This window comes from Schistocerca nitens, chromosome 2 (genome assembly GCF_023898315.1).
Source record: "Schistocerca nitens isolate TAMUIC-IGC-003100 chromosome 2, iqSchNite1.1, whole genome shotgun sequence".
NCBI lineage: Eukaryota > Metazoa > Arthropoda > Insecta > Orthoptera > Acrididae > Schistocerca > Schistocerca nitens.
This window is the reverse complement of record NC_064615.1, coordinates 295,742,277-295,761,450: the sequence shown is the minus strand read 5'-3', so window position 1 is coordinate 295,761,450 and position 19,174 is coordinate 295,742,277. Positions and strand designations below refer to the sequence as shown.

At 47.5% G+C, this 19,174-nt stretch overlaps 1 protein-coding gene across 1 annotated transcript in view; it reads left to right on the top strand.

Annotated features, from left to right (window-relative positions):
- LOC126236046 (protein pangolin, isoforms A/H/I/S-like) overlaps positions 1–19,174 on the top strand; it is a 254,954-nt gene that overhangs the window by 102,372 nt on the left and 133,408 nt on the right. The window lies entirely within an intron of this gene.

Below are 19,174 nucleotides of genomic sequence, written 5' to 3'. Positions count from 1 at the left end.
GCCTACCATCCTCAGAATTTGAAAGAATATATTCCAGTTTCACATTCTCAGAAGCTTCCGTAAAAAATTGCAATTGCCGTAAATGTAAGTTTGCCTGTCTTCAACCTGTCTTTTAAGAAGGTCGCGTGGTCTGTAATACCTGAAGTGCTCCTGTTTTTTTCCTCCAAGTCGATCTCCCGCCAGGTCAGCTCCTGACAGTTTTTCCACCCTCCTGTAGATAGCTTTTGTTACTATTTTACAATTTTGACTTACTGAACTGCTTGTACAGTAGTAAAATTTCCAGCAGCTGCACTCATCTGTCTAATAAAGAGTGATTATTTGCTAGTAATTATTTTAATATTTCCAGAACGGTATTAGGGGTTAATATTGCGCGCTGAGTAGCAGGAGTTTCTCGTTCCAAATGTGCTGTTGGACCCAGATGTTAAAAGTATATCGTTGTTGATGGATCTAGATTCAGATTGCCAGCAAAGCACGTCAGTAGTCGTACTTGAGCCTAACTTTTGAGGCAGGATGTCGCAAGCGGACCAATGCGCCAGAGAGAAGCAGTCCTAAACGTAACTAGTCCCGAAATAGAGAAAAAGCGCCCACTGCATTACTTTACCATTTACGTGATTACGCTGCGCCGCGCAGTGCCCGTAATCTGCATTAGGGGTGCGGCGGGCGGTGCGGAGTGGCGTCGGCTGGCCGACTTTGTACGTCTGGCGCACGTGCCCCATAGAAGTACAGTCGCGCGTTTTAGTTTCCCGTATCCGTAATTAACGCCGCTGCATAACGCATTAAAATTACGCAGACACTCCTTTACGTCTGCGCGTGCGAAACATCCGCTCGCTCGCAGCTCTAAATGTGGTCTCGCCAGAGACAAAAAGGGAGACGGAAAAAAAGGAAGTAGCTACTCCAAAATGAAAATGTGACACTGGAAATGCAGTGACATCGGTCACCTAGTACAGCAGTTAGCGTTAATTAAAGTTACCGCGGCATAGAAGGTCGCTGTAAATCCTGTTGTATTAACCATTAGTAAATTGGCTTGGCATAGACAGAGCAGCAAAGCTGAGAGCGAGAGAGTCGCGCTAACGAGGCATTAGCACCTGCAGCGAGCCAGCCCGCCAACAACCCACCGCGTGCACTTTTCCCTCAGCCGGTCGCATCTGCTCTGACCGCTCGCTGCCGCCCGACTACCGAACGTCAAACTGGACAACACATCGCACTTCGTCTTCCGATACGTACTCGTGTCAGTGCCCCGTTCCGTAGGCAGCAACCTTCCGGTCCCGATCGGAGTGAAGCTTCATTCCCATAATTTTTTCCCTATTCTGTTCAGCAGCTCTTCAATAGTTACTCCATCTACCTATCTGATCATCAGCATTCTTCTGTAGCACCGCATTTGAAAAGCTTCTATTCTCTCCTTGTCTCAGCTACTAATCGCCAATGTTTCCCTGTCGTACAAGTCTAAACTCGAAACAACTACGTTCAGAAATAACTTCCTAACAGAAGTCGGCCAAAGAAAGGCGTAACCCACAAGAGCGTATTTTGGGTACTGCATGTTATACACTCCTGGAAATTGAAATAAGAACACCGTGAATTCATTGTCCCAGGAAGGGGAAACTTTATTGACACATTCCTGGGGTCAGATACATCACATGATCACACTGACAGAACCACAGGCACATAGACACAGGCAACAGAGCATGCACAATGTCGGCACTAGTACAGTGTATACCCACCTTTCGCAGCAATGCAGGCTGCTATTCTCCCATGGAGACGATCGTAGAGATGCTGGACGTAGTCCTGTGGAACGGCTTGCCACGCCATTTCCACCTGGCGCCTCAGTTGGACCAGCGTTCGTGCTGGACGTGCAGACCGCGTGAGACGACGCTTCATCCAGTCCCAAACATGCTCAATGGGGGACAGATCCGGAGATCTTGCTGGCCAGGGTAGTTGACTTACACATTCTAGAGCACGTTGGGTGGCACGGGATACATGCGGACGTGCATTGTCCTGTTGGAACAGCAAGTTCCCTTGCCGGTCTAGGAATGGTAGAACGATGGGTTCGATGACGGTTTGGATGTACCGTGCACTATTCAGTGTCCCCTCGACGATCACCAGTGGTGTACGGCCAGTGTAGGAGATCGCTCCCCACACCATGATGCCGGGTGTTGGCCCTGTGTGCCTCGGTCGTATGCAGTCCTGATTGTGGCGCTCACCTGCACGGCGCCAAACACGCATACGACCATCATTGGCACCAAGGCAGAAGCGACTCTCATCGCTGAAGACGACACGTCTCCATTCGTCCCTCCATTCACGCCTGTCGCGACACCACTGGAGGCGGGCTGCACGATGTTGGGGCGTGAGCGGAAGACGGCCTAACGGTGTGCGGGACCGTAGCCCAGCTTCATGGAGACGGTTGCGAATGGTCCTCGCCGATACCCCAGGAGCAACAGTGTCCCTAATTTGCTGGGAAGTGGCGGTGCGGTCCCCTACGGCACTGCGTAGGATCCTACGGTCTTGGCGTGCATCCGTGCGTCGCTCCGCCGACCACTGGCGACAACATCGATGTACTGTGGAGACCTCACGCCCCACGTGTTGAGCAATTCGGCGGTACGTCCACCCGGCCTCCCGCATGCCCACTATACGCCCTCGCTCAAAGTCCGTCAACTGCACATACGGTTCACGTCCACGCTGTCGCGGCATGCTACCAGTGTTAAAGACTGCGATGGAGCTCCGTATGCCACGGCAAACTGGCTGACACTGACGGCGGCGGTGCACAAATGCTGCGCAGCTAGCGCCATTCGACGGCCAACACCGCGGTTCCTGGTGTGTCCGCTGTGCCGTGCGTGTGATCGTTGCTTGTACAGCCCTCTCGCAGTGTCCGGAGCAAGTATGGTGGGTCTGACACACCGGTGTCAATGTGCTCTTTTTTCCATTTCCAGGAGTGTATGTTGCGTTAAATTCCCAAGATATGAGAGTAACATTGGCTCTAAAATTCATACCTTAAGAGCTATAAGTACTTGTTCATCTTCGCTACCATGAAACACATCTATAACATTTTAGAGCCCATGTTTACTACACTTTTCTGCTTCGAAGGGTCATTGCTATCATATAACTGAATAATTACCAATCCTCCTCGGACACGTTGGTTAGTACAAAGCAGTTCCTAGCTTATATGGAGTACTACTTGCTACCACTACCAGCATGTGGTGAAACAAGACAGCGTGATCAGACTAATCCTTACTAAATTGAGGATTATCATTTTCTTCCGCCAACCGCTTCAATTTATATTCGATGTTAACGTATGTCTCTTTTTCAGAAACTCGCTATTCCCAATCTGCATTTCATATATCTACTTAATTGAGTGCACCACAGCCAAAAATTTGCTAAATGAATATGGTATTTTTCCACTTAGGCTGTTTTTAAACTTTTTCTTCTTTTCACAACTAGTTTAGACTTGTCACAAATTGTTAGTACATTGCCAGTGTTTCACGTACGGTACTTTCCGTTGATTTACCTTCAGCCATTGAGTTCCCATTTCGTAGTGGTAACGTAAAGTGCCTTTTCAATATAGTTAAACATTGAGTAATGGTTCAAAAAGCTGAAACTAATTGTGAAAAGAAGAAAAAGTTTAAATAAACAACCGTCCAAGTGGAAGAATGCCGCTTTCTTTGAATGCATTTCATACCCTCTTTACTTCCTCCCATGTGTCATTTTGCTGCCCGGATTGCAACACTCGTCCACTACTTTTATGTCTCCTACTTCTCTCCGCAGCACCTGATTTGATTCTAGTGCACACACTTGCGCCTTTTTGCTTGCTTCATGTTCATCTTATAACCCTTAAGAACAGTATCCATTTTGCTCATGGGATTGTCCAAATCCTTTGCCACCCTAGAATAACAGTGTACTCGGCAAACCATAATGTTTCTTATTTCATGTCTGAGAACCTTATTTTTTTTCTCTCTAAATTTCTCTTCACTTTACTTACCACTTACATAAACACACGGGTGCATATGCCATACAGTAGAATAACACGCAGAGCCGGTCTCTTAACTATTCTCACGCTTTCATGTCCTTTAACTAATACAAGTATAAATAACACACTGCAAGGTTCACCAGTACGCTGTAATCTAGAGTGGCGTTTACCAAACTAGCTTCTGTGAAATCTTAACTTTTACAAGGAAGCAAAGCAGGGTGCGAGGAAGGGAGTAGTTTAAATTTTGGCCGCCCACTTACTACAGATGCACCCTACGATCAGGAGGTACGAATGTTTTAGTAATTACTTTTTCGTCTCCTTAAACCATACACACCTAGTTCTTCGCAGTATTAACAGTCTTGACGATTGTTACCCGCTGATAGCTACACTGTGTTACTTAGTCTTATGGTTTACACGTCAGCAATTATTGGGAATTCGGTGGTTTTCCAGTTTCGCGCTTTCTGCTTTTCTTAACAATTGGTGTTTAACACTCGTGTGTTTTTATAGAGTGCCTGCTGTTCAGCACCTTTAGCCTTTTCCACGCCCTTTTTTCCGTGACGTTTACTCGAACCCTGAGTAATTTTTAATCTATCTGCACACCATCATACTTTTTGGAATTTGTAATATAAGAGCAATATAGTTGCAGCAGTACCAGATTCTATACAGGGTGATTCAGAGGTATGTAACATATGACGGAAGAGGGTAAATGTATCAGTAAGGGGCCTTGGTCTGGCACTGACCGAGTGGGAAGTTCTAAGCGAAAATCGTTCTGATGCGTCTGACAGTGGAATACATCTACCAGTACTGTTGGCACCTCTCAATTTCGAGAATAAAGAAATTGTTTCGCTCCGACGTCTTTCCAAATCCTGACAAGTACACCGTATTGAAAATTCAGTGGCCCATAGTGACATATACGATGACGGAGACAGCATCAAATACAGTACGTTAAGCAACGAAGTGTCGGAAATGCTTCTTACGTGAGTACGAAGTATCCAGGAAGTCATTGGGTGTGATAGAGATTAAAACAGCGTTAAATGTGTTTTCGATCAGTCTTACAATAAATGCCCCAAATGAGGACCATTAACTTGAGAGCAGGGCCGGTGTCGACGTAGCTGGACGTCCCGTGTTCGATGGAAAGTGTGTGACGTGTTCTGTACGTGTGTCACCGCTGCAAGAATTCTTGCAAGTAATTCCTCCAAAGGCCTTCACATGATCTCTCGTGTAGCCCCACAGAAAGGAGTCTAGTGTGGTGACGTCTAGGGATCTTCAAAGTCAAACTACAGGTTTGCAGAGCTCCTCTCCTCAAGGACTTTGGTGGGTGCTCCTACAAGAATAGAGTGTACATGGCCACCTAAGTCTAGGAGGCGGCAACATGAAGTGCTCAAGTAGTACGGTTGTCGCCTACGATACTGTCCTGCATGTATACTGAAATTTGTCCTTTATGACTTCACCTAACTGTGGTGTGTGATTTGTCATGCGACCGTAAGTGCGGATAATAATAGTTGTACCGGGTGATCAAGAAGTCAGTATAAATTTGAAAACTGAATAAATCACGGAATAATGTAGATAGAGAGGTACAAATTGACACACAAGCTTGGAATGACATGCGGTTTTATTAGAACCGAAAAAATACAAAAGTTCAGATGGCGCTTCGTTTGATCAGAATCGCAATAATTAGCATAACAAAGTAAGACAAAGCAAACATGATGTTCTTTACAGGAAATGCTCAATATGTCCACCATCATTCCTCAACAATAGCTGCAGTCGAGGAATAATGTTGTGAAGAGCACTGTAAAGCCTGTCCGGAGTTATGGTGAGGCATTGACGTCGGATGTTGTCTTTCAGCATCCCTAGAGATGTCAGTCGATCACGATACACTTGCGACTTCAGGTAACCCCAAAGCCAATAATCGCACGGACTGAGGTCTGGGGACCTGGGAAGCCAAGCATGACAAAGTGGCCGCTGAGCACACGATCATCACCAAACGACGCGCGCAAAAGATCTTTCACGCGTCTAGCTATACTTTGCTTTTTTCCCTAATAAAACCCCATGTCATTCCAAGCACGTGTGTCAATTTTTACGTCTCTATCTACATTATTCCGTGGTGTATTAAGTTTTCAAATTTATACTGATTTTTGATCACCCGGTACATGCCTTCCTCACTAAAGTGGACTTCATCCGTCAACAAAACACCTTGAGGAAACTGAAGGTCTTCGTTAACCTGTTACAGAAACCAACGTACTAAATCAAGCCGAAGGGGATAACGATCCTGGCCCCACGGCCTGTAGTGCGGCAGTAAGGATGAAGCAATAGCTCATACAGCACATTCCGCACCAGACTGCGGTGAACACCGAGTTCAGCGGGAATTGCTCGCTCGATGTGCATTTCCGACAACCGATTGCTTAACGAAATATATTTCTTTGCTTCCCTCATCTTATCTGTCAATCTGAGCGCAGAATTTTTTTTCACCCTGTATAGTGTATTCGGCTACCTGAGAGGGCCCCCCCTCCCCGAGGACGATCCAGTACCACGTCGACGGCGGCGAGCAGTGCACCTTCGTTAGGCGTTGCGCACCCTCGGCGCAGATGACGGGGGGTGTAGTGTCCGCGTGTGTGTGGCTGCGGCGCGGCGCGGCGAGGCGCCTGGCACGGCGCGACGGCGGGGGCCGCGGATTTATGTGTCGCACTGCAGCGCCACCCGCTAATTAGCTTTTACGACGGCTCCGCCCCGAGTCGGAAATCCACTCCCAAGGTCGCCAAGTAGCTGGCGCCCTAGCACTGCTTCTCTGATGGAATTGGGTTCGCCGTGTCGTTCTGCAGTACCACTATCGTTTGGGGTGTTCCAGTGCGTCATAATATTCTGATACACACACACAAACACACATAGACATCTCTAACCGCCTACCACCCAAAAGAGCTTTCGTACGTATGTCATCTTCATCAGGAAGAGCACTGTAATTACAACCGTGATTGACCCGCGATTGGTCGACCTACGTCATCGTGGTTAGGGTGTGAAACAGTTGCTGTAACCAGGACAGCAGCCGTAATCTTAGTAGTGCGTCGAAAAGCTCTGAACGCTGAAAGACTTCAGAGAAAATCGCCGAGTTGTTCCAACAGACGCCCATAGGATGTTGGACGTCGACACGAGTTTTGGCTGCATGTATTTCAGAAGCCTTGGTGACCAATCACGGGCTGATTACACGGCCACCACAGCAGCAATTACGATAGCCAGTTGTTCGCGACGAAGACGATGGAGGTTTTCGTTGAAAACTCCAGAAATCTACTCTGTTTCGACAATCCGAGAAAATCAAAAACATTTTACAAGTACACGTATTAAAATGTCTCTTGTTGAGCACTACTACAATTATTATTACTGGAAAATCATAGTTTAGTCTCTTAGTTGGTTCCAGACGGCTGGATTTCGAATTAAAAGCCATGTGACAGTGTGCAGATTTATGGGCAATAGTCCGTTTTAGACAATTTCAGGGACTTGCGCACCTGGAAGTTCGTGGAAAATCCTATCGGCTACCGCTTCTGAGTGCCGAATAGCGTGTGCTGATGAGGTATTTTGGGTGTCAACAATAAATAGGTCGGCAAATATATTTATATTAATTCTTCAGTAATCTGTCGCAACTGCTAGTTTTGGTAATTACAGTGTCGGCGAAAAGTTATATGCTCCGGCAGATAAGATGTTAGCTAATAAATAACTCTTACACCCTCAGAAGCCAAATAATGGGATAAGGGACAGGTCACACATACCTATAACGGCTTAGTACATATGAAGACAGTAACTATGATTCAACGTTTTCAGATGTAATTACCGGTATCTCGGTTACGAATATAGGATGTCCTCTTTATCTAGAGAGATAGCATAATAATTCCCTCTGGGTGCAAGTGACAATGTGTCCTTAACGTACCCTAGTAATCCTGCGGAGGACTGGGGACCTAGAGTTTGACGTGAAATCCGAACCATGTGTTGTTCCTAGCTAATTTTAATGTCATTGTTAGGCTCCGTTGAAGACAGACTGAAATATTCCGTGGTCCGGCCGGAATTTGATGTCGCGATCTTCCGGTTTTCAGGCACGCGCTTTACCACACCACCAGGCCTGGCATCTAGGGAGATACGAATTACCGAAGCGCAGCGTGGTAACGTACCGTCGCTCGGTCAGGTGGGTCTTCTTTCCTTATTAGGAGGCTGGGCAACCGATCCCGTTCATTGCGCAATTAGTAACAGCGGTGAAAGTAGGCTCTTAGGGAATGTTTATCGCGCTGACACAGTGCGCTTCTTCAGGCAGAGTTAAAGGGAATAGTCGCTAGCGTTGAGGTAGTATGTACTACTCCATCAGTAATCGTCGACGCTGCAGTCTCATGAGCTCTTTCATGCGCTATTTTTATTCATGAAGACACATTTCTCACCCTGACTTCCTGTGGTTCGTGATGTCCACCTACGTCAGAGGTCGGTATTGTATATTAAAAGTGCGGTGCGGGTCTAGGTCGCTGGTTCAGTCTCGACGGTTGAAGTAAGTTTCTTCACCAGGACAGTGTACATATTAAGATTACTAGGTTGAATATGACATTGTTACTAATTAAATACCGCACCGCCCCCCCCCCCCTCCCAATACCCGTAACGGGCAATGGAGTGTTGGCGCGTGGTAGTAATCAGTTGGGAATACTGTATTCGACCCCTCCTTCCTACTATTCTCGAGGTGTAACCTATGTACCGGTACAGCGTTTCACTCTTCCGTCACCACCACCACACGCGTTAAACACCACACAGATAGTTATGTTTACTATGCGGAATGATTAATGTAATACCCTTGACACAAAGTCGTATTTGTGTGCACCACACGAGTGATATACATCCGTACACATCGTTGTGGTTTCAGGCAATCTCGTACGTTCAGTGAATTTTGACATTGTCAAACTGCAGCACGCTAACTGTTTGAAATGTCTTCTTTTATTACATTTTGTAAATATATTACTGTATATACCTACAAAATGCGATTAAGACATTTGTGAACAAAAGAGTGGGTCTCGTATGGTCTGTCAAGCTAATGCTTACCTGAAACTTCCTGGCAGATTAAAACTGTGTGCCCGACCGAGACTCGAACTCGGGACCTTTGCTTACCTGTTTATCCCTTTTCTGCGTATAGTCAGTGTTCTCGGTCTTCTTGACGCGTGTAAATGCGCGTGTAAATGGAGAATGAACTAGTGCTCCGGAGGATTACTTCCAACTTCTTCATTAGGAGCAACTGACTGCTTCTCAGCTTGAATTTGTAACATATCATTTCCTGCTCACCCATGTGTGTTAGACGTTTTTCACTTTGTAGCCGCCTCAGTCAGTTTCCGTTCTCAGTGCGAAGGGGTTTCTTGTTCGGCTAAATATGATCGGCCGGATGTACCAAACGCTGCAAATGGTGGCGACTGGAGCCTACATGGCGGGCTTGGCGAGAAATTTCTCCATGACGGAGTTGCAGAAAGACTTCTTAATGTCCCGACAGGGGGCAGCATCTGACAAAAACGTTGTTAGCAATAGGAGGAGAATGGCCAATGACACCGCCTACTTTTTCTTCTGTTTTTATGATTGGCTGAAAGGACCATATTTTAAATAATTTCGTGAAGCTGAGGTGAGTTCACGAAATCGCGGCAGTCAGCCGGCGGTCCTCGTGCGTTGGAGAAGTCTTATGCCATCTGGGACAGAGGGGTATTTTCGGACCATATTTTGGAAGTCTGGGTTTCGTGATCCATCGGTTTTAACGAGGGCCTGAATGCCACACGCAAGACAGAGTGCATCCGTAAAATGCGTTCTTGCGCGCGAGCAGAGATTTCTGCTTAGAGATTTGCCGTTGCGCTTCGTGAGTAGTGGTGAGTAATTAGTGTGAAATTGCGCGGTAAAATAAGGGCTCTCTGAAAACGGAGATTTTAGTTAGCTGGAAGTGGTAGTTAGATAAACAGCGACGGATTTGGCATTGGTTATTCGGTACTAACAACCTTCATTTCTATAAGTGGAAATCTGAGAGTAATGTTTTTTTAGTGCTCTTTTCTCTGTTGATATAGAACTGTGTTCCCATTTGGTTGTTGAGTAATTGTGAACGGCAATTATTAATAGCCAGTTGAAAGTAATTAACGGAACTGTTACTAGTGAACCTTCCGATCCAGGGCTCGGATCCTGGAGCACATGGAAGTAGATATAAAGAAGATTTTTTAAGTATTTACCTTGATGTGTGAGAATTTAACCCAGCCTCGCGGGTCAAAGGGAGGCTGGCGATCCTGATTTAATTTGATTGGATGGTGTGCCATAGTAGACAGTTAATAGGGATCCACCAAAAATGTTTCCGATTACAACTGCGGAGCAGTTCGTCGCGACACTGCTCCGGCACACTTCATGGCGCCAAGAGTACGTGGATTCTGGTCGCTGCCGCGAGTGGGCACCACGGAGGCTCTGAGGTCGGACCAAAGGGGTTTTCCATATTTTGTAACCAGTTTTTGACGTGTTACTGGTCGCCCCACGTCACCTTGACTTCGTAATATTAGAGATATTATCGATGTCGGTAATGGAAGGATGCTAGTGGCGCTACTGTTGCTTTTGAGACGTAGACAATTCTTCTATTTTTGTTTATAGTCCCCCAATTGTTTACGTTCCGACAGGAGTAGCGGCTCGGCTAGAGTCCCTCCATGACATACATGGAAACGGTGACAGCATAACGTCACGATGTCGTAAGACTACCAATCACTGGCAATTTATTTCTTGTAAAAGTTTCCACAGCAGCAGTCGTGACACTCAGTTGCTTTCGACAAATATGATGCAGGCAACCCTCGAAAGCTCAAGATTTTACTCTATTTTCTTGCGGCTTGAAGATCGGGAACATTTGGAAAAGCATGTAGTTGCGTAAAACTTGTTTCCTAGTTAAAACATGAAACACACAGGCCAGACTTCACGAGAAATGTTGGTGAATTAATAGTGAACCGCTCCCGCGAGAGGTTAGAGGTAATCAGCGCATGGAATATCGAAAAGTATATTCTGCCAGTGCTGTACATGCACTATGGTTCACAGCGATTTTATCATTGATACCTTAGCGTAGTTACTACAAGGTCTCAGTTCATACGTCGCTACTCTTAACGTGCTCAGCTCGCAGAGTAGCACTTACTAGATTTCGCTTAAATGCCTGAAAGACGATTCTGGGCTGTAGCAGTCAGAACTGTGTGTTGTCGGTTGTGTATGTTAGACCTACTTAGTGCTTGTTCTTACGGGGTGCGACGTGCGACGTGCAGGCGAACTGCAAAATTAAGGAGTCACGATCCACGGCACGCACATCTTTACGAAGCGGTACATTTAGCACCATCAGCTGCAGAAGTGACCGGGAAGCGTGTGGCGAAGCGTCGTATTCCAGCGAGTATAAATTGTAAATTTTTGGCATATTTCACTTTCGAATATAAATTAATATCGGCGTTATTTGCGTACTGTTTCATAAATCGTCGGTTATGCGTTTAATTGTTTTTGCGTGCATTACTTTCACATAATGTCGGGTAAAATTGTGTAAGGCTGTTCTCCTACGATGTGGGGGTTTAAGATAAGAGAACTGCCAGCCTGAAAATTATTTATTACCTGTGCCACGGCTTATTAAAATATGCGTATGTAGTCTGCGGTGTAAAAAGTACTTGAATGGTAGAATATCGGCGACAACTGTACGCAGAAAATGCGCATTAATGTCCAATTCCGGGATGGGTGAGCTGATAAGCCAGATGGAGTGCTACATTAGCGGGCCAGAAGCTAGTGTTAACTGAATTTCGCTCTCAGGTACTCACGCTAAAAGGGTCGCTGGACCATTGTTGAACACAAGAGCACCTTTTTCCCTTTTTTTTGTGCGCGTTATTTGATTTGATGGTCGCTAACAGCACTGCAGCGGAATTAAAACGAGTGGGAAATCCGTAATATGACCCGTTACATACTTGATGAATAAATTTAAAATGCTGTCCAGGAGCAAACCGTTTATGCCGTGTAACAGATTGGAAAATAAAGCGGAAGCCGAGGAATGATTTGGAGTAATAACACATTACTAGAATGCTGCGTACGAGCGCTCCGGTGCTGCGGCAAGGGGGAGGGGTGCGAATGAAAGGGGTTTTATGTATGCAACGAATTTACATTTGCGCTCTGCTCATTAATTCCGCTTTTCCAATGCCGATTCTGCGGCTCGTTCGTCGGCTCCATTGTCTGGCTGTTGTGGTGGCGTGTTACGGGATGTGGCGCTGTCGTCTTCCTCCCGCTGGCTGCCGTCTTTGCTCGATCGCTTAAGGCGGAGATATTTTCTTTTCAGATTACTGCTGTATCATGGCACAGATGTGCATAGTTCCCATATTTCTCACGGAATGTTCAGTGTGTCCCTGAACTCTGTTAGACTGCTGCGTTCACTTCGCTTCGTGGCCGCATTCTCTGATCCTCCGTGATGCAACCGCTTTCGAGCACAAAGTACCAAGTTCGACCTCGGTGTGATGGAAAATATTTTCACAACGGGAATTTATTCGCCAAGGACAGAGAATATAGACTGTTACCGATCAGTATGTTGAGCGTCATTTAAATCCCAAAATTTTCTGTGCTATTCTGTTCAGTGATGAGATCCATGACGCTTTCGATACTTACAGTGATACCTGTGGGAGTTAAGTTACGACGAAATATTTTTATAGTACTTCACTCCGCTGACTTTTTCGTGTTGCACGGTTCACTTTTCACTAAAACTATTTCAACAACGGTCTGCGAAATAATCCTGGAAGGTTGCCCAAGGTTATAAGAGGTGAAGCGATTCGTGGCTGGCCGAGCGTCCACAGTTATTTCTTCTATTATTTCAGCATATGAAAAAGTACGCACTTTTCTCGATCGGCAACGGAGAGAGAACAATATTGACAGACTGTATTAAGAGAGCCCCCCGTTCCAACATACACTGAAGCGCCAAAGAAACTGGTATAGGCATGCATATTCAAATACAGAGATAAGTAAACATGCAGAATACGGCGCTGCGGTCGGCAATGACTGTATAAGACAACAAGTGTCTGGCGCAGTTGTTAGATCGGTTACTCTTGCTACAATGGCATGTTATCAAGATTTAAGTGACTTTGAACTTGGTGTTATAGTCGGTGTACGAGCGATTGGACACAGCATCTCCGAGGTAGCGATGAAGTGGGGATTTTCCGTTACGACCATTTCACGAGTGTGCAGTGAATATCAGGAATCCGGTAAAATATCAAATCTCCGACATCTCTGCGACGACACAAAGCTTTACGCCTTGCCTGGGCCCGTCAATAATGACATTGGACTGTTGATGACTGGAAACGTGTTGCCTGGCCGTCGAGTCTCGTTTCAAATTGTATTGAGCGGGTGGACACGTACGCGTATGGAGACAACTTCACGAATCCACGGACCCTGCATGACAGCAGGGGACTGTTCAAGCCGGTGGAGGCTCTGTAATGGTGTGGGTCGTATGCAGTTGGAGTGATTTGGGACCCTTGATACGTCTAGATACAACTCTGACAGGTGACACATACGTAAGCACCCTGTCTCATTACTTGCATCCATTCATGTCCCTTGTGGATTCCGAAGGACTTGGGCGATTCCAGCAAGACAATGCGACACTTCACACGTCCAGAGCTGCTACAGAGTGGTTCCAGGAACATTCTTTTGAGTTTAAATGCTTCTGCTGGCCACCAAACTCCACAGAGATGAGCATTATTGAGCATACCTAGGATGCCTTACAATGTGCTATTCAGAAAAGATCTCCACCATCTCATAAACTTATGGATTATAGACAGCCCTGCAGGATTCATGGTGTCATTTCCCTCCAGCACTACTTCAGATATTAGTCGACTCCACGCCACTTCGTGTTGCGGCACTTAAGCGTGCCCGCGGGGGCCGTACACGATATTAGGCAGGTGTACCAGTTTTTTTGGCTCTTCAGCGTACATCTCGCCTGATAAGCGTTACAGTGAAGTTAGAAAAATCCATGTTTATCCTGATAGATGTCGACGGTCTTTCTTCCAGCGTACAATCCGGAAGTTGCACAGAAAAGCCCGCAAGTGGCACAGGAGATGGTGTTTCACACAGTATGCAAGTAGCCTCCTCCACACGCGGTGACTTTGACTACAGATGTGTGAATTATAAGGAGATACTGACATATTTCAGTTAGCAGTCGGCCTTATGACGATACAAACAGTAGTCGATGGTATTTCTCCGAATGCGGTTTAGAGAGTAGTGAAGGGGAAGAAGAACCAGTGGCTGGAAGCGGCGGGCGTGCGTTGGCTCTGCGTAGCGTCCGGAATCCGGCCGCGCAGCGTCTTCGCGGGAAGCCGGCGGCAGACCAGACCGCCCACGCCTTTGTTCTGGGCCGGGCAGGTAACCGCCGGCGCGCCGCGGCCGCGGCCGCTCCGCACGAGACCGCTTCCCAGTGTTCCCGCCGCTGTCGTGTCCTGTCCTGTCCTCCCCCTGCTCTCGTGGAACTGAAGCCGTAGCTAGCAAAAGCTATTAAAACTCGATAAACTACTACGAGATATCCTCCGGTGCTGAGCATGTATTTCGTAAAGCAACGACATCCTTTGTCTCGAAGAAAAGCAGAGATGATTATGATGAGACTGGATTATTGAGCGTATTGCATAAAGTGCGGATCACAGTCTGGAAGATAGTGGTTGTCAGTGACGAGGTTTCGCACACTGTCGTGCCACTCATTTTTACACTCGATAAAAGGCAATGTGAAGTACCAGTGTGACGGGGGTGTAGAACGTAAACATTTTGAACCGGAAGGCTAGTAGTTTATTAGGCTTGGCCCTGTTGCAGGTGGTATGCCATTGTGTTACTCGTACTTGTTAATCGTCCTGCTTAGACAATTGTAAAAGAACGTCCAGTATACCGCTGATTCCAGAAATGGGACCGTGTCTGCATGGTTTCGAAAGGAATTGATTTACGTTGGGAGGGGGGGGAGGAGTAGTATGTTGCACTTTGCACACGCGTCTTACGATGTATCCCAGAATTCTGGTTTGAACACATGTTTTCGCTATAGTTCTTTGAAATGAGTATGAAATATTTTGTCCCCAGGTCGCTGCTTCATCGGGTGAGTTTCAGACACCAGGTTCAGTCGTCGATCGTGTGCATTTGCTTGCAGCTCATCTGGCCTAATCCTATTCGTTATTGTAGCCGTCTGGGCCAGTATCCGGCCACAGGAGGGGGGGGGGGGGTTATTCTTCAATCCGGAACTGAGGGGCCAGTGTTTCCTTAATGCTCCTGTAGCCAGATCCGTCAGTGTTTCTGACATCCTTTGTAGAAAAAGTCCTTAAAGTTCTGCTAGAGGGCAGCACCTTACAGAACCCATGAAAGCAGAAGCGGGAATGGCCACCAGCTCGCGAAATTGAGAAGTGTGTGTGTGTGTGTGTGTGTGTGTGTGGTTCAAAATGGCTCTGAGCACTATGGGACTCAACTGCTGAGGTCATTAGTCCCCTAGAACTTAGAACTAGTTAAACCTAACTAACCTAAGGACATCACAAACATCCATGCCCGAGGCAGGATTCGAACCTGCGACCGTAGCGGTCTTGCGGTTCCAGACTGCAGCGCCTTTAACCGCACGGCCACTTCGGCCGGCCCGTGTGTGTGTGTGTGTGAATTCCTAAGGGACCAAACTGCTTAGGTCATCAGTCCTCAGACTTACACACTACTTAAACTAACTTATGCTAAGAACAACATACACTCCCAATTCGAGGGAGGACTCGAACCTCCGGTGGGAGGGACCGCGCAGTCCGTGACACAGCGCCTCAAACCGCGTGGTCACTCCGCGCGGCAAAATTGAGAAGTTCGCCGGCAGCCCTTGTGGGGTATTTAAGTGGTGTGCTCTCTTGGGAGGAACTGGTGTTGCTATTATGTGTATCACGAGTAGGCGATCTACACTCCTGGAAATGGAAAACAGAACACATTGACACCGGTGTGTCAGACCCACCATACTTGCTCCGGACACTGCGAGAGGGCTGTACAAGCAATGATCACACGCACGGCACAGCGGACACACCAGGAACCGCGGTGTTGGCCGTCGAATGGCGCTAGCTGCGCAGCATTTGTGCACCGCCGCCGTCAGTGTCAGCCAGTTTGCCGTGGCATACGGAGCTCCATCGCAGTCTTTAACACTGGTAGCATGCCGCGACAGCGTGGACGTGAACCGTATGTGCAGTTGACGGACTTTGAGCGAGGGCGTATAGTGGGCATGCGGGAGGCCGGGTGGACGTACCGCCGAATTGCTCAACACGTGGGGCGTGAGGTCTCCACAGTACATCGATGTTGTCGCCAGTGGTCGGCGGAAGGTGCACGTGCCCGTCGACCTGGGGCCGGACCGCAGCGACGCACGGATGCACGCCAAGACCGTAGGATCCTACGCAGTGCCGTAGGGGACCGCACCGCCACTTCCCAGCAAATTAGGGACACTATTGCTCCTGGGGAATCGGCGAGGACCATTCGCAACCGTCTCCATGAAGCTGGGCTACGGTCCCGCACACCGTTAGGCCGTCTTCCGCTCACGCCCCAACATCGTGCAGCCCGCCTCCAGTGGTGTCGCGACAGGCGTGAATGGAGGGACGAATGGAGACGTGTCGTCTTCAGCGATGAGAGTCGCTTCTGCCTTGGTGCCAATGATGGTCGTATGCGTGTTTGGCGCCGTGCAGGTGAGCGCCACAATCAGGACTGCATACGACCGAGGCACACAGGGCCAACACCCGGCATCATGGTGTGGGGAGCGATCTCCTACACTGGCCGTACACCACTGGTGATCGTCGAGGGGACACTAAATAGTGCACGGTACATCCAAACCGTCATCGAACCCATCGTTCTACCATTCCTAGACCGGCAAGGGAACTTGCTGTTCCAACAGGACAATGCACGTCCGCATGTATCCCGTGCCACCCAACGTGCTCTAGAAGGTGTAAGTCAACTACCCTGGCCAGCAAGATCTCCGGATCTGTCCCCCATTGAGCATGTTTGGGACTGGATGAAGCGTCGTCTCACGCGGTCTGCACGTCCAGCACGAACGCTGGTCCAACTGAGGCGCCAGGTGGAAATGGCATGGCAAGCCGTTCCACAGGACTACATCCAGCATCTCTACGATCGTCTCCATGGGAGAATAGCAGCCTGCATTGCTGCGAAAGGTGGATATACACTGTACTAGTGCCGACATTGTGCATGCTCTGTTGCCTGTGTCTATGTGCCTGTGGTTCTGTCAGTGTGATCATGTGATGTATCTGACCCCAGGAATGTGTCAATAAAGTTTCCCCTTCCTGGGACAATGAATTCACGGTGTTCTTATTTCAATTTCCAGGAGTGTATTTTGATCAATCTTGTTACTGAGGGCAGTGCCAAGACTGGTAACTAGAAGTGTGTTTTCGGGTGCAGACGTGCTATCTGCCCAGGCACTTTCCTATTTTTCCCTGCCAGTGTTGCGTATTAGTAAGTATGGACTTCTTCGGCAAAAACAGAGACCGCAGAGAAGAGCATCGAGCCCTTAGCTAGGTGAGGATGGATAAAAGTGAGAGGCTTGGCTAGGGTTAGTGCACGCCATTAAATTTTGTTTCCGTACATATGTGAGAATGATTCCCTTGTGCGGCTCTTTCCCTGTTGACTTTGACTGTATTTATATGGGCTCTATTTAGTTCTATCTCGCAGATTACAGCAAAGCTTGCGACCCTTATTTAAACTGTTTTGCTGGTTTGGCGGTGAAATTGGATAGTGTATCAGTGAAGAGAATAATCAGGTGTCGACCATAAACATTTCCCATTAATCTAATGAGCAGGTCTCGCGCGCTGACCTTTCCCGAGAGTACCTGAATTCTGGCCGCGGCTGAGATTTCGTGCGACGTTATGGGAGCACCGGGGCACCGACGGAAGGAACGTTCCACTAACTTTTTTTTCCTGTAATTGTGTCGCGTATTTCACCTTTCGTAATGGTCTTTATACAAGAAAATTCAAAGTTACCCCATCGCTCGGAGTCCACATTTTTAACTGTTTGTCTTGCAGTGATCAGCTGTGCTTCAGTTGCGTGTTACTTTGCCTCCTGTTAACATTGTCTGCCATAGTCTTAACTTTTACATCTTTCAGAATCGCACTTTTAGTTAAGAGCTGACGTCTATTGCAAACGGCTCGCTTCCACTCTGCAACTCGTTGTGAAACTGGGGTGAGTCCGTCATCATTTGACCTTTTTCAGATTCTGAATGAGTCTACCACGGCAGGATATTTTCCACTAGTGCCCAGTCAGCTCTGATAAAAATGTTCTTGTGCTGTAGAATTCGTGTAGCAATAATAAGTTAACCTGAATACTGCGGAGGAAACGAAGTTGTTCCTTCGGCCATGCAGTACTGTAATGGTTTTTTTTTAATTTCTCCCACAAAGTTTATAATTTTGATAACGATTGTCTCGTAGGTTTGACTGACCATTTAGTGTCGGGGGCATTATGGAAGTGACGTAAAGAAGAACCTCGGAACGAGGGCAGCGGCTAAATAGCTGCACACTATGCCCTAGAGTTCCACAGGAAACTTGTTGAGATATACGGCTGAAGTGTGGACTGCCCTTATATACTAGACGTAATTCATGCTCGAGCTTTCCAGGTTCAGGTTCCCGGGCGTTGTCACTCTTGCCGGCGAGAGGCCGGAACTGTGGAATCCCCAGCCCTGGCTCGGTCCACGCGGTTGCACTCCTGTGGGAACCCCTCCACGCGACAGAGACCCGCGCGCCGGCCTGCGTTCATTATCCCGCGGGACAAAGCCGACGGAGGAAGTGCCGGCTTTATTTCACGTGCGCGGTTCTAATTTCCTTGGCCCGGCCTGTCACGGCGCGAGGACGCACGGCTAATTGTGCGACACGCAGAAAGCCATTAAAATGTGCTCCCCATCTTTTCATGCGCAGCGCCGACCAAGGCCGTTTCTTTCTTCTCTGCTATCGGTGGGGCTGCGCGGAACCCCTGAGATTCGAGAAGAAATGAACCTATCTATATGTGATTTCGTATTGCCCTTCAATTTGGTGCATTTCTATTTTTTATATGGCTTTTTCCGTCCCAGCCCATTCAAGTGAACTGGAATTTCGTCCAGAGCGTGTTCATGAAACTGTCAGTTAATGTAACTACCATCGATATGAACGTTTCGGACATAAATAATATACTTCTATAGCGTACACTGTTTTATTACGGACAAGCATAACTATAATAAAATTA